We start from the raw sequence: 12,094 nt of genomic DNA, 5'->3' as shown, positions 1-12,094 counted from the left end.
AGGTTTAATATATCACAACATAGGAGGATTCTATCCAATTGAGGGTTCCAGACCACGTTACTTGCAACTATACATCTATAACACAAAGCACGAGTTACAAAATAGGATGCTTGAAAATCTTGAACTTCATGAAACCATAGTTTGCAAGTTGCAACAAATACTTCATTGATGCAATCCTTTTGTTGACATGTTTAGACAACTCTATGTTCAGATGTTCATGCATATAACCTATTTATTAAAGAACATCCCTCCAATCAGCCATAACATCATCTCCCAACTACTTCACAAGTTACAGGAATTATTGTTGGTGAAGATGGAAAATCAATGGCATGTGGACGGGATATCAACATAGTCAAACATGATGTAAATTTGATGAGGATTCTAGAAACAATAAGATATTATGATCCCTTACAATATCTTTTATTTTTACCTTTTGGGACGTATGGTTGGTACCTCAACACCAAGAATCATAATGGACAAACCATCTCATGTTACATGCTTCAGGTACATGACTTCCTTTTGTAGAATATTGTAACAATATAATTGTCAAAATAAAATATAAAATATACTAAGTAATAATTTGATTGATTATAGATTTGTCCCAATATTGATCCACATTGTTAAAAGTTGGTCGACTTTTACAACAATATGTTGTGGATAACTATGTGAAGATTGAAACAGGATGGTTAATGTGGATAACAAGTCACCAGAATAACATTCGCGCTAAAGTGTATCAAGGGTTGGAGGATGCTTTGCATGTAGGACATGTTGGAATTTTAGGGAATTAGTCCTTATAAAATACCAATAATTACTAGAAACATATTATGTTAGATTATCAAGAAGAGTTATAGGAATATTTGGATCCATAATGATTGATAAACACAAATGCAGTGGAATCTGGAGAATAGTCACGAATAATTGGTTTAACGATCTGTATCAACCAAATCACTTTATTCCTTATGGGACTGCCATTTTCTCTTTAGATGGGGAGAAGATGATATGTTTCTTAATTTGGTGTGTTGGGGACCATAATCATGTCTCAGGTTTTAAACCTATTAGGGTTTCCAATATTCTCTTATGGGCCAAACTGGTTTCTACTCATTAAGTACATATCAATTTTCTCTTGATAGTCTAATAAACTCACCAAATTAGATCACTTATATTGAGCTCATAAAAAATGTAAATAAGTAATATAAATATTATAATATTAATATGTAGCCCACATTAATTAATTAATTAGGAATTATAAAATTGTTGAAGAAAACACATGGGAGACTCTAAACATTGCACCTTATGTCATATCTGCCATAATATTTCCCACGGTCAGATTTGACAACCTTAATTTTTTTCCTAGTTGAAGTTAAACTTCAGCTTTGAAAAACTAAATGTCTAGAGGCCAAAACTTCTTATAATTTAAATAAAGAAGAATCATCTATGAACATAATAAAATATATTTGTTCATCCATGAATCCATGAGGAATAGAACACACACACACACACACACATATACATGTATTAGTTCTAAGCCATCCTTAGTTCTTTCAGCACATGAATTTTATTTTGTTTGTTTATTTTCCCTTTATATATACTCATTGTAGACTATAAGGTCCAACCAATATAAAGGATCTAGAATTTCCTATAAGACAAGCATCCAAGTTCTCTATTAAGATATATGACTTAAGCGCTTATGTTATAAAGTGACGAAATTCTCATTTAATTTTTAGTTTTGTATCACCAAAAATTGTTTGCACTAGGAACACTCAATATCCATAAAAAAAAACTCATAACTTGCAACATTTGAATCACAAGAGAAACTAACTTTATTATTTCTAATTGAACAAGAATAACTGAATTTGTCTAAATTAGAATTAAAATTTGGTTTAATAAACAATTCAATATATGTCTCAACCAATTTCAAATGAAATTGAGTCTTTTAAAGCTACATAAACTTCCTATAACTTCAACTTCAACTTTATGTCGCTGCCTATATAAATGAATCTTTCATTATCACTTGGCGGATGACTCCATAGGTAGCATCGTATAGACATGCTTATGTGAGTAGTAGAACGAAAGTCCACCCACTAGTGTCCTTTGGCACAAAAACTAAATTAACTTTAAAACAAACAAAAATGAGAAGTTTATCATTCTTCACACTAAATAGTGTAATTGGGATTTTTTTATGCATCATCCTAAAAAATCAACAAGAAAATTCCTTATCTTGTTCTCTTGTTTCTTCTCTGGAAAAAAAGTTAAATAAATAAACAAATAATTATGCAATATCCTCAACTTTTAACTGACTCTTTTCAAACTCTAAATTTTATGCATGCAGCTTTGGAATTCAAATAATAAGAGTAATTTAAATCGTAGTAGTAACAACAACAACAATTAAAGAAGAGAACAATAAATATACAATGAACAAAAAATATTTATGGTAAATTTCAAGACCTAAACAAGATACCTAGAGCACCATTAATTCTCAATCTTTGGATTAAAAAAGACTAACTGCAAGTGGTACTCTCAACGCATTGATCAAACATTGGTGATAAGTCCTATCAAACAGAGATTGTCTTTGGATGCTCTATTGCTCACATGGAAAACTTATATGATGATTACTTCGGTCAAATAATGATTGTCTTTGGAAATTTCATTATTCATATGGAAGATCACACTATTTATAATCCTCACATGTTTATCATCGCAAACATGTAATTATTCTGCCAAATTGTGTCTTCCTTTGGGCCAAGCACAATTCACATGAATAATTCCATACGACATTTATGTAAATTCAATCAAATCAACTTCCACAACAGAGCCTATTTTGGTAACATGTTGTTTCAATCAATTTAACAAAAAATACAAGATAATTTAATATAATAAATGGGAGGTCTTAAAATTACACAACTTTCACATATAATCAAGTAAGTTATATAAAAAATATCTATAATAGAATGTGTAAACATTTTACAGAGCATACTTGTCACAATATACCTAGCACAACATTAATTCCTAGTCTTTGGATAGAGAAATTAATTTGTAATTGGTACTCTCAACGCAATAATCAAATATAGATAATAAATTCTATCAAATAATATCATTTCTTTGGACCGACTATTCTTCACATGAAAACACCTTATAATTGTTACACATGTATCATCACAGGTACAATATTATGTTGGATCGAGTGGCCTCAGAATAATTAAGAAGGGGGGTTGAATTAATTATCCTAAACCTTTACTAATTAAAAAATTTACTCTTCTAAGGCTTTTACTATGTTGTTAAGTGAATAAAGAGTAGAAGAGAAACTTAACCAAAAGTAAAAGCGGAAATTAAAATGCACAACGGAAATTAAAAGAGTAGGGAAGAAGGAGACAAACACACAAGAGTTTTTATACTGGTTTGGTAACAACCCGTGCCTACATCCCGTCCCCAAGCGACCTGCGGTCCTTGAGATTTCTTTTCAACCTTGTAAAAATCCTTTTACAAGCAAATATCCACAAGGGATGTACCCTCCCTTGTTCTCTTTGAACAACCTAATGGATGTACCCTCCACTAGAACTGATCCACAAGAGATGTACCCTCTCTTGTTCTCAGTCAAACCCAAGTAGATGTACCCTCTACTTGTACCACAAAGGATGTACCTTCCAATGTGTTAAGACAAATATCTCAGGCAGTTAAACCTTTGAAACTTTGTGAATGGGGATACAAAGGCGGTTAGTCCTTTGAAATATTTTGTATATGGGAAAGGGAAGAATCAAAAGAATTCTCAGACTGTGTCATTTTGAATTCTTTGACAAGGGAGAAGGGAGACACAAAAGAATTCAGGCGGTTAGTCCTTCGTTCTTTTGGAAAAGGGAGAAGAGAGACACAAAATGAATTCAGGTGGTTAGTCCTTGGCGAATTCTTTTTGGCAAAGGGAGAAGGGATGAAAAGAATGAATAACACAAGTTTTCAAGGTTTAGAAAACCAGAAAACTTTGGAAAGTTTTTGGAAAAAGGAAGAAGAAGAAGAAGTTCAAAAAGACTCATAAATCAATGTGGAAAACTTGCTTGTGTAAAGAATGAAAATGGAAAAAATTGAATTTCAAATGCAAAACAAAGCCTTGTTTTTATAGACTCTTCATGTCTGGTCAAGAGAACCATTAGAAGAGTTATGACCTTTAGAAAAACAGAAAACCAATTTGAAAAAGTCAAAAACTATTTGAAGAGTTACATCTTTTGATTTGTTCAGAAATTATCACTGGTAATCGATTACCAAATCAGTGTAATCAATTACACAAAGCTTTTTTGTGAAAGAATGTGACTCTTCACATTTGAATTTGAATTTCAACGTTCAAGCACACTGGTAATCGATTACCAAAACATTGTAATCGATTACAACTTTTTGAAATCAATTGGAACGTTGTAAATTCAGTTGAAAACTTTTTCAAAAACATTTTGCTACTGGTAATCGATTATATCAATCTGGTAATCGATTACCAGAGAGTAAAAACTCTTTGGTAAACAAGTTTTGAGAAAAATCCATGTGCTACTCAGTTTTTGAAAAAACTTTTTCATACTTATCTTGATTAATTCTTCTCTTGATTCTTGAATCTTGAGTCTTGAATCTTGATCTTGATTCTTGGAAGCTTGAACCTTGAATCTTGATTCTTGAAATCAAATTTCCTCTTGACCTTGAAATGTTCTTGATTCAATCTTGAACATCTTGAACTCATTCTTTGATTCTTGAGATCATCATCTTTGTTATCATGAAGTGTTCTTGACCTTTGAGTTTTTTGTCATCACTTTTGTTATCATCAAAACTTCTTTGAATCAAGCTTGATTCATCATGAAGCTTGCTTCTACATATTATTTGGCCAAACTTCGTCTTCGTTTGGGCCGAACTCAATTTGCTAAATAATTTCATACAAAAATCTATGTAATTTTAATCAAATCAATTTTTGCATTAGAAATTTCTTTGACAATATATCATGTCAATTAATTTAATTGAAAAATTACTAGATATGCAAATAAATGGGAAGGCTCTGTTATCGCTGGAATTATACCCAAGTATGATTGCAAAAAATGTAAAATATTAATTACGACAAGTAAATACCATATTCTTAAATTATATTTAACTGTATCATTGATTTATACTTAAAATATAACAAGTAAATATTACATCCATAAATAACGCTATCACAAATTCATGAAAGGAATTAAAAAAAATTAAATCATGTATTAATTCCTAAAAGAAATCTTTAAAAGATTTTGTATAAATAAAAAATAATAAGATTATTCATAAAAAAATAAAAATTTCCTTAGTATTGATTCATGTATATCATGTCAATTAATAAAGCCAAAAATGGCCATCCCCTTTCATGAGTAAAGAATCAGATCTATGCATGTTGCCTAACCTTTTCTTTTCTAACATACTAATTAGACACCAAAATTTGTTGAGCCACTTTTTGTATGAACTATTGTTTTAATTATCTTCCTCAACCAAATCACCTTATTCCTTATGGGACTGTCGTTTTCTCTTCAGACGGGGATAGAAGAAACTATTTCTTGATTTGGTGTATTAGGGACCATAACCATGCCTTAGGTTTTAAACCTATTAGGGTTTCCATTATCCCCTAATAGACCATACTGATTTCCGCTTATTAAGCCTATATCAATTTTCTGTTGATAGTCTAACTGGCTTACAAAATTGGATCACTTATATTGAGCCCATAAAAAATATAAATAACTAATATAAATGTTATAATATAATATGTAGCGCACATTAATTAATTAATTAGGAATTATAAAATTCCTAACAGGACAAACTACCACAAGTAACAACTCTAACATATATAAGAATGTCATTATAGACTAAATACATAGAGCAACACCTTTATTTTGTTATTTTAGAAAATGTCAGACAAAAAACATTATTACCATCATCGCTTATTGGTAGTCATCGAGACTTGACACAATGTTATGAAGATGGTATGGCTATTGTGCTTAATGACGGTAAACCTGATATTTTCCTTACAATGACAATGTAATCCATCTTGGAGCAATATATCAACCCAACTTGCCACTCATCAAACACCACAAGATCATCCTAACTTGCTGACAAGAATCTTTTGAGCGAAATTTGAGTAGTTGAAAGATGGCATCACTAATAAAGGGGTCCTAGGAAAGGTTAAGAGTTACATGTATGTGACTAAATTTAAAAAATAAGGACTACCTTGTGTACACATGCTATTGATCTTAGAAATTAATGACAAATTATGAGATCGCGAAGAGTATGATAGTTTGGTGAGGACAAAAATACCAAAAATTGAAGAAAAGCACAATTACATGTGGTTGTACTAAAGCATATGATACATGGGCCTTGTAGAACACATAATCCAAAATCCCCGTGTATGAAGAATAGTTAGTGCAAAAAAAAAATATCCTAGAAAATTCTTAAAAGAGACATGCCAAGGTAATGACTCATATTTATAGTATAGAAGACGGTTTGACCAACCAATACCTGTAAATATAAATATGATTGTTGATAACAGATGGGTGATTCCTTATAACCCTTGTTTGTTGTTAAAGTATGATTGTCACCTAAATGTTGAAGTATGTGTTAGGTCTGGACGACCACTCTTCTAATTTGTATTGGATTTTGATGAATAATAATAAGTATAAATTATTGATGTTCTAATTAGTTTTTGACAAGTGGACAGGATCAACATGTTAAAGGATTTTAACTATAATTTGCATGTATCATTCACACTCCAAGAGAAAATGCTATGCTAATTATTTAAACTAGTGTCTAATGCGCTAAAACTAAAGTGATGCAATCCTATCTCGCAAGGGCATTGGGTAGAAGAATCCAAGTAGATTGGGCTAGAGATCCAAGGGAAGGCCCCAGGGTTCTCATGAGCCTTAGGGTAGATTTCGAGCCCATGGGCTAAGTATGAGCCCGCTTATCTTTGTAAATATTAGAATAGGTTTTTCCTTCGTTTGGGCCTTGTATTTTGGCCATTCTAGTAGTATAGGGTTTTAGCCTTGTATTTCGGGGCATTTTGAGTAGTCTTTGTAGTAAGGACCTTTTTTTGTATTTTCATGTTTTTTGTCATGGGGGTGAGCTTAGCTATTATAAGGGATGTGTAGCTAAGTTCTAGCTTCTCATCTCAAGGAGGTGAGCTTAGCTATTAGAGAGGTATGTGTAGCTAAGCTCTAGCTTCTTTAGGAATCTTCTTAAGGAAGCTTCTCAAGGAGGTGAGCTTAGTTATGAGAGGGGTGTGTGTAGCTAAGCTCTAGCTTCTCAAGGAAGTTTTCTCAAAGAAGTTTCTCAAGGAAGTTTTCTCAAGAAAGCTTCTCAAGGAAGCTACCTAGTCTATAAATATAAGCATGTGTAACACTTGTTGTAACTTTGATGAATGAGAGTCTCGTGAGACACAACTCAAAGTTCAACTTCTCTCCCTTTTTCTTCCTTCAATTTCGTGCTCCCCCCTCTCTCTTTCTCTCCCTCTTTCTTTTCCTCCATTGAAGCATCCTCTCCAAGCTTCTTATCCAAGGCTCATCTTGGTGGTGAAGCTCCTTCTTCCAAGGCTTATTCCCTAGTGGATGGCGCCTCCTCTCACCTATTCTCCTTTGTCTTCCGCTGCATCTCCATGGTGGAAAATCACCATTAAAGGACCTCATTGAAGCTCAAAGATCCAGCCTCCATAGAAGCCCCACAAGCAAGCTTCCATCAAGTGGTAATCAGAGCACAAGAGCTTCAAGTAGGTGCTCCTTAAACCTCCATTAATTTTTTGCTTTACCTTCTCTGCCATTGTTTTTTCTTCATTTTTTCTCCATGTATCTCCTCAAATGTCTTGTGCTAAATGTTGTTAACATGATTCTTTAGAGTTTTCACCGATTAAACTTGCTATAGAAGCTAGATTTTATTTTCTATGGTTCAAATTTCTTGTTCTTGTTCTTGAACCATGAATTGTGTTGAGTTTAGGTTCCTGTGAGTTTTGTCTTGTTATTTTTTGTGGCTGAAACCTAAACCATAAAATTATTACAAAAATATTAAAGTAGAAGAAAACCTCAAAAATCTAGAGTGACTTGTTCACCTATTGTAGTTTTGTCATAGAAGTCATGTCTAGTCATGAAACTTGTCACATAAGATTTCTTATGTTGTGCTGAATTTTATTTTCTTGTTTCTTTGTCTAACTCATTTGCTCATGAGTGCATGAAATTCTTTTAGCCTATTATTTGATTTGAGTCAAATCTTTCATGTTAATTAGTCCTTAACATGTTCATGCAAAATTCTTAGAGAGTCTTTGATTGTGAACCTTTTCTTGAACTTTTATGTTTTCTTATGATTGTGTCTATTGTGAATTTGAGTTTTGGTGATTGAATTTCTGGCTGAAATGTTGATCCTAAGTGAATATTGAACTCCTAAAACTGTGGTAAACAATCCTAGTGAGTTCAACATACATAGGAAGGTTGAAAGTAAGCCCAAGGCAATCAATATACCATGCTTAAAAAACAAAATCGCTAGTGCTGGCAGCTTGGACATACAAACTTGTAAAAATTACTGAGAATTGGTTACTTCAAATTTTGAGCTGAAATTTTAAATGAATTTTCTAGACATCTGGAAAAAAGTTAGAAAAAAAGAAACAAGTGATTTGGATAAAAGGGAAAAATACGAAAAATCACACAAGTTGGCAGGAAAATCAGTATCCAGGAAAAAAAATGAAAGGGAAGTGTGCTTGTTGTTTTGGCTCAAAATTTATTCTATAATTGGTGCCTATGTTATACCAATCTTAGTTCCGAAATTTCAATTGAAAATTACTATGAAAACAAGTGCCAAAGATAGAGGTTTGTTGAGTCTTTTTTTTATAGTTTTTTTACTCTACTCTAGAGCCATTCTAAGTTTCTCTTTGAGTCTTAGCTTGCTTCTATGTCCTTTTCATTGCTTTAATTGTTGAGTAATCCTTGAAAAATTGTCCTGTTAAAATTCCATTGGTTTAGCTTTCATTTCATTTTTTTGGTCTTTGGTTATTGCTTGTCTCTTTGTTTCCTTGTTTGTGGGTTGCCATATAGGGAATTGGAAGGAGGATTGGTGCCATCCCTTGAAGAATTTGAGTCAAGAAGAAAGGGGCCAACCACCTTAAGAGCTATTAGACTAAGAAGCACTCCAAATTGAGTGAATCACCAAAGAGGGAAAACCACCAAAATTGAGGACCGTTTTGTAATTTTGTAATTTGCAATTTACTTACCTTCATTGCTTTCAAGTTTTGAAACAAAAAGGTCTTTCATTGGAAGTGTGTTTGCAGCCTCCAATAGGTTACCAAACTTCCATTTGTGTGTAATAATTTTAGGCAATTTTTCCTTAGGATAGTGAGTGTTTTGTTGGGAACCTTGAATGTGGTCATCCAACTACTCTTAGGATTCGCCTAGTTTACATTTCTTGCTTACTTTCATAGCTTATTTCCTTTACCTTCCATTGTCAAACCGCCTAGATAGCTTTCCTTTTACCAATTAGATTTTTACCTTATCTTTCACACCTCTTTTAGTGTTTATTTGGCTAGTTTCAACCATAGTTTCTTTTACCTTTTGTTTTCAAACCTCCAACAAGAAAGAACCACAACTTAGGAACCAACATGAGTTATCATTCATCTAGTGTTAATGGCAAGGGTACTAGTCATAAAGACCCTTTATCTAGAATCTTAGATGAGTTGAGTTCCCTCAAGTTATGGAAAGAAAAACAAGAGAGAAAAGAAAAAGGAAAAAAAAGAGTGGAAGAAATAAGTCAAGATGAAAGAAAGAAAATAAGAGAGGAAGAAAGAAGAAAAATAATGAAAGAAATGAAAAGAGAAAAACATGCCTCCTATAGTAGTCATAACTCTTGCAAAAGCCTAAGTGAAGAACTTCGTGACTATTACGAAGGAAGGCATAGGTCACATCTTAGACCTCACTCCCACAGAAGAGAAAAGAAAAGAAAGCCTCAAGAGGCTAACATTAAACTCACATACTTCCATGGGAAGGACAATGTAGAGGCTAACTTAGATTGGGAAATAAGGGTAGAGCAACAACTTAAAAAGAAGTCTACTTCAAAATCTTATGGCTCTCACTCTTATCCAAAGAAAGACCAAGGTCAAGGCATCTTAGGGGTGACACCTTCTAAGCCCAAAGATGATAAGGGGAAGACAATAGAAAAGCAATCCCCTAAGGCTAGCATGCAAGAGAAAACTAGCTCTATAAAGTGCTTTAAATGTCTTGGAAGAGGACACATTACTTCTCAATGCCCCACCACAAAAACCATGATTATGAGGGGCCAAGACATTTATAGTAGCCAAGATGAGGCTACTACTTCACCTTCCTCTAGTGAAAGTGAAAAAGTAAAAGGGGAAGAATCTAGTGAAGAAATCTACCCCCAAGAAGAAGGACAACCATTAGTGGTTAAAGAGAAGTGTAAGGAGGTAAGTGTCTCCTCCAAGAGTTTAGCTAAGAAGGAAACTCATTTTACAATAAAGACAAACATTAAAGAAACTTTCCCTCTTAGACAACCTCCACATTTTCTCTTTTGTTAAAAGGCACTTGCTAGCATTGCCACACCTCTTGGGCTTGAATTTATTCCTCAAGTAAAGAAGTTGTTGGATGAGGGTTTGGTTCGCAAGAGCTTAAATCCTTGTGCTTTTTTGGTGCCCAAAATAGGTATTATTAGGCACCAAGTCCCTAAAATAGGTGGTATGATGAATGTTTTGAGTGGTGCAACCCTCTTTTGTAAAATCACTCGTACACCTAACATCTTCATGGTGTGTGTACATAGGGACCCATTAGGTAGGTTTGTTCTTATTTTTAGTTTCAATACAAACTTAGGTACTCATATGGGACACCTTAGGTTTGTCATACTTTTTGGTAGGAATAATCAATATGAAAATACAAAAAAAGGTATGTTTTATTGCGTTACTTTTCTTAATTTTTCAAATAGTGATCAAGGGGTTCCCATGAACCCTAAGAGAATAAAGGTCATTCCTGAGTGGCCCACTCCACCAAGTATAAGAAAAATTTGGGGCTTCCATGACTTAACAAACTTTTACAAAAGGTTTGTCCCATATTTTTCTATACTTGTAGCACCATTCATTGAGTTGGTGAGAAACCATGTTCCTTCATGGGAAGATGCCCAGGAAATGGGTTTTCAGACCTTACTTTACTTCAACATACCAAACACCACTAATACATATGTTTTTGTTCCTTTTACAGGTGTTGAGGGAAGGAGCCCAGAGTATGAAAAACCTTGGGATTTGAGGTCAAATCCTTTCCAAGGTGGAGGGAATGATGCAATCCTATCTCGCAAGGGCATTGGGTAGAAGAATCCAAGTAGATTGGGCTAGAGATCCAAGGGAAGGCCCCAGGGTTCTCATGAGCCTTAGGGTAGATTTCGAGCCCATGGGCTAAGTATGAGCCCGCTTATCTTTGTAAATATTAGAATAGGTTTTTCCTTCGTTTGGGCCTTGTATTTTGGCCATTCTAGTAGTATAGGGTTTTAGCCTTGTATTTCGGGGCATTTTGAGTAGTCTTTGTAGTAAGGACCTTTTTTTGTATTTTCATGTTTTTTGTCATGGGGGTGAGCTTAGCTATTATAGGGGATGTGTAGCTAAGTTCTAGCTTCTCATCTCAAGGAGGTGAGCTTAGCTATTAGAGAGGTATGTGTAGCTAAGCTCTAGCTTCTTTAGGAATCTTCTTAAGGAAGCTTCTCAAGGAGGTGAGCTTAGTTATGAGAGGGATGTGTGTAGCTAAGCTCTAGCTTCTCAAGGAAGTTTTCTCAAAGAAGTTTCTCAAGGAAGTTTTCTCAAGAAAGCTTCTCAAGGAAGCTACCTAGTCTATAAATAGAAGCATGTGTAACACTTGTTGTAACTTTGATGAATGAGAGTCTCGTGAGACACAACTCAAAGTTCAACTTCTCTCCCTTTTTCTTCCTTCAATTTCGTGCTCCCCCCTCTCTCTTTCTCTCCCTCTTTCTTTTCCTCCATTGAAGCATCCTCTCCAAGCTTCTTATCCAAGGCTCATCTTGGTGGTGAAGCTCCTTCTTCCAAGGCTTATTCCCTAGTGGATGGCGCCTCCTCTTACCTATTCTCCTT

Source organism: Glycine max, chromosome 16 (genome assembly GCF_000004515.6).
Source record: "Glycine max cultivar Williams 82 chromosome 16, Glycine_max_v4.0, whole genome shotgun sequence".
NCBI lineage: Eukaryota > Viridiplantae > Streptophyta > Magnoliopsida > Fabales > Fabaceae > Glycine > Glycine max.
Note: the sequence above shows the minus strand (reverse complement) of the source record.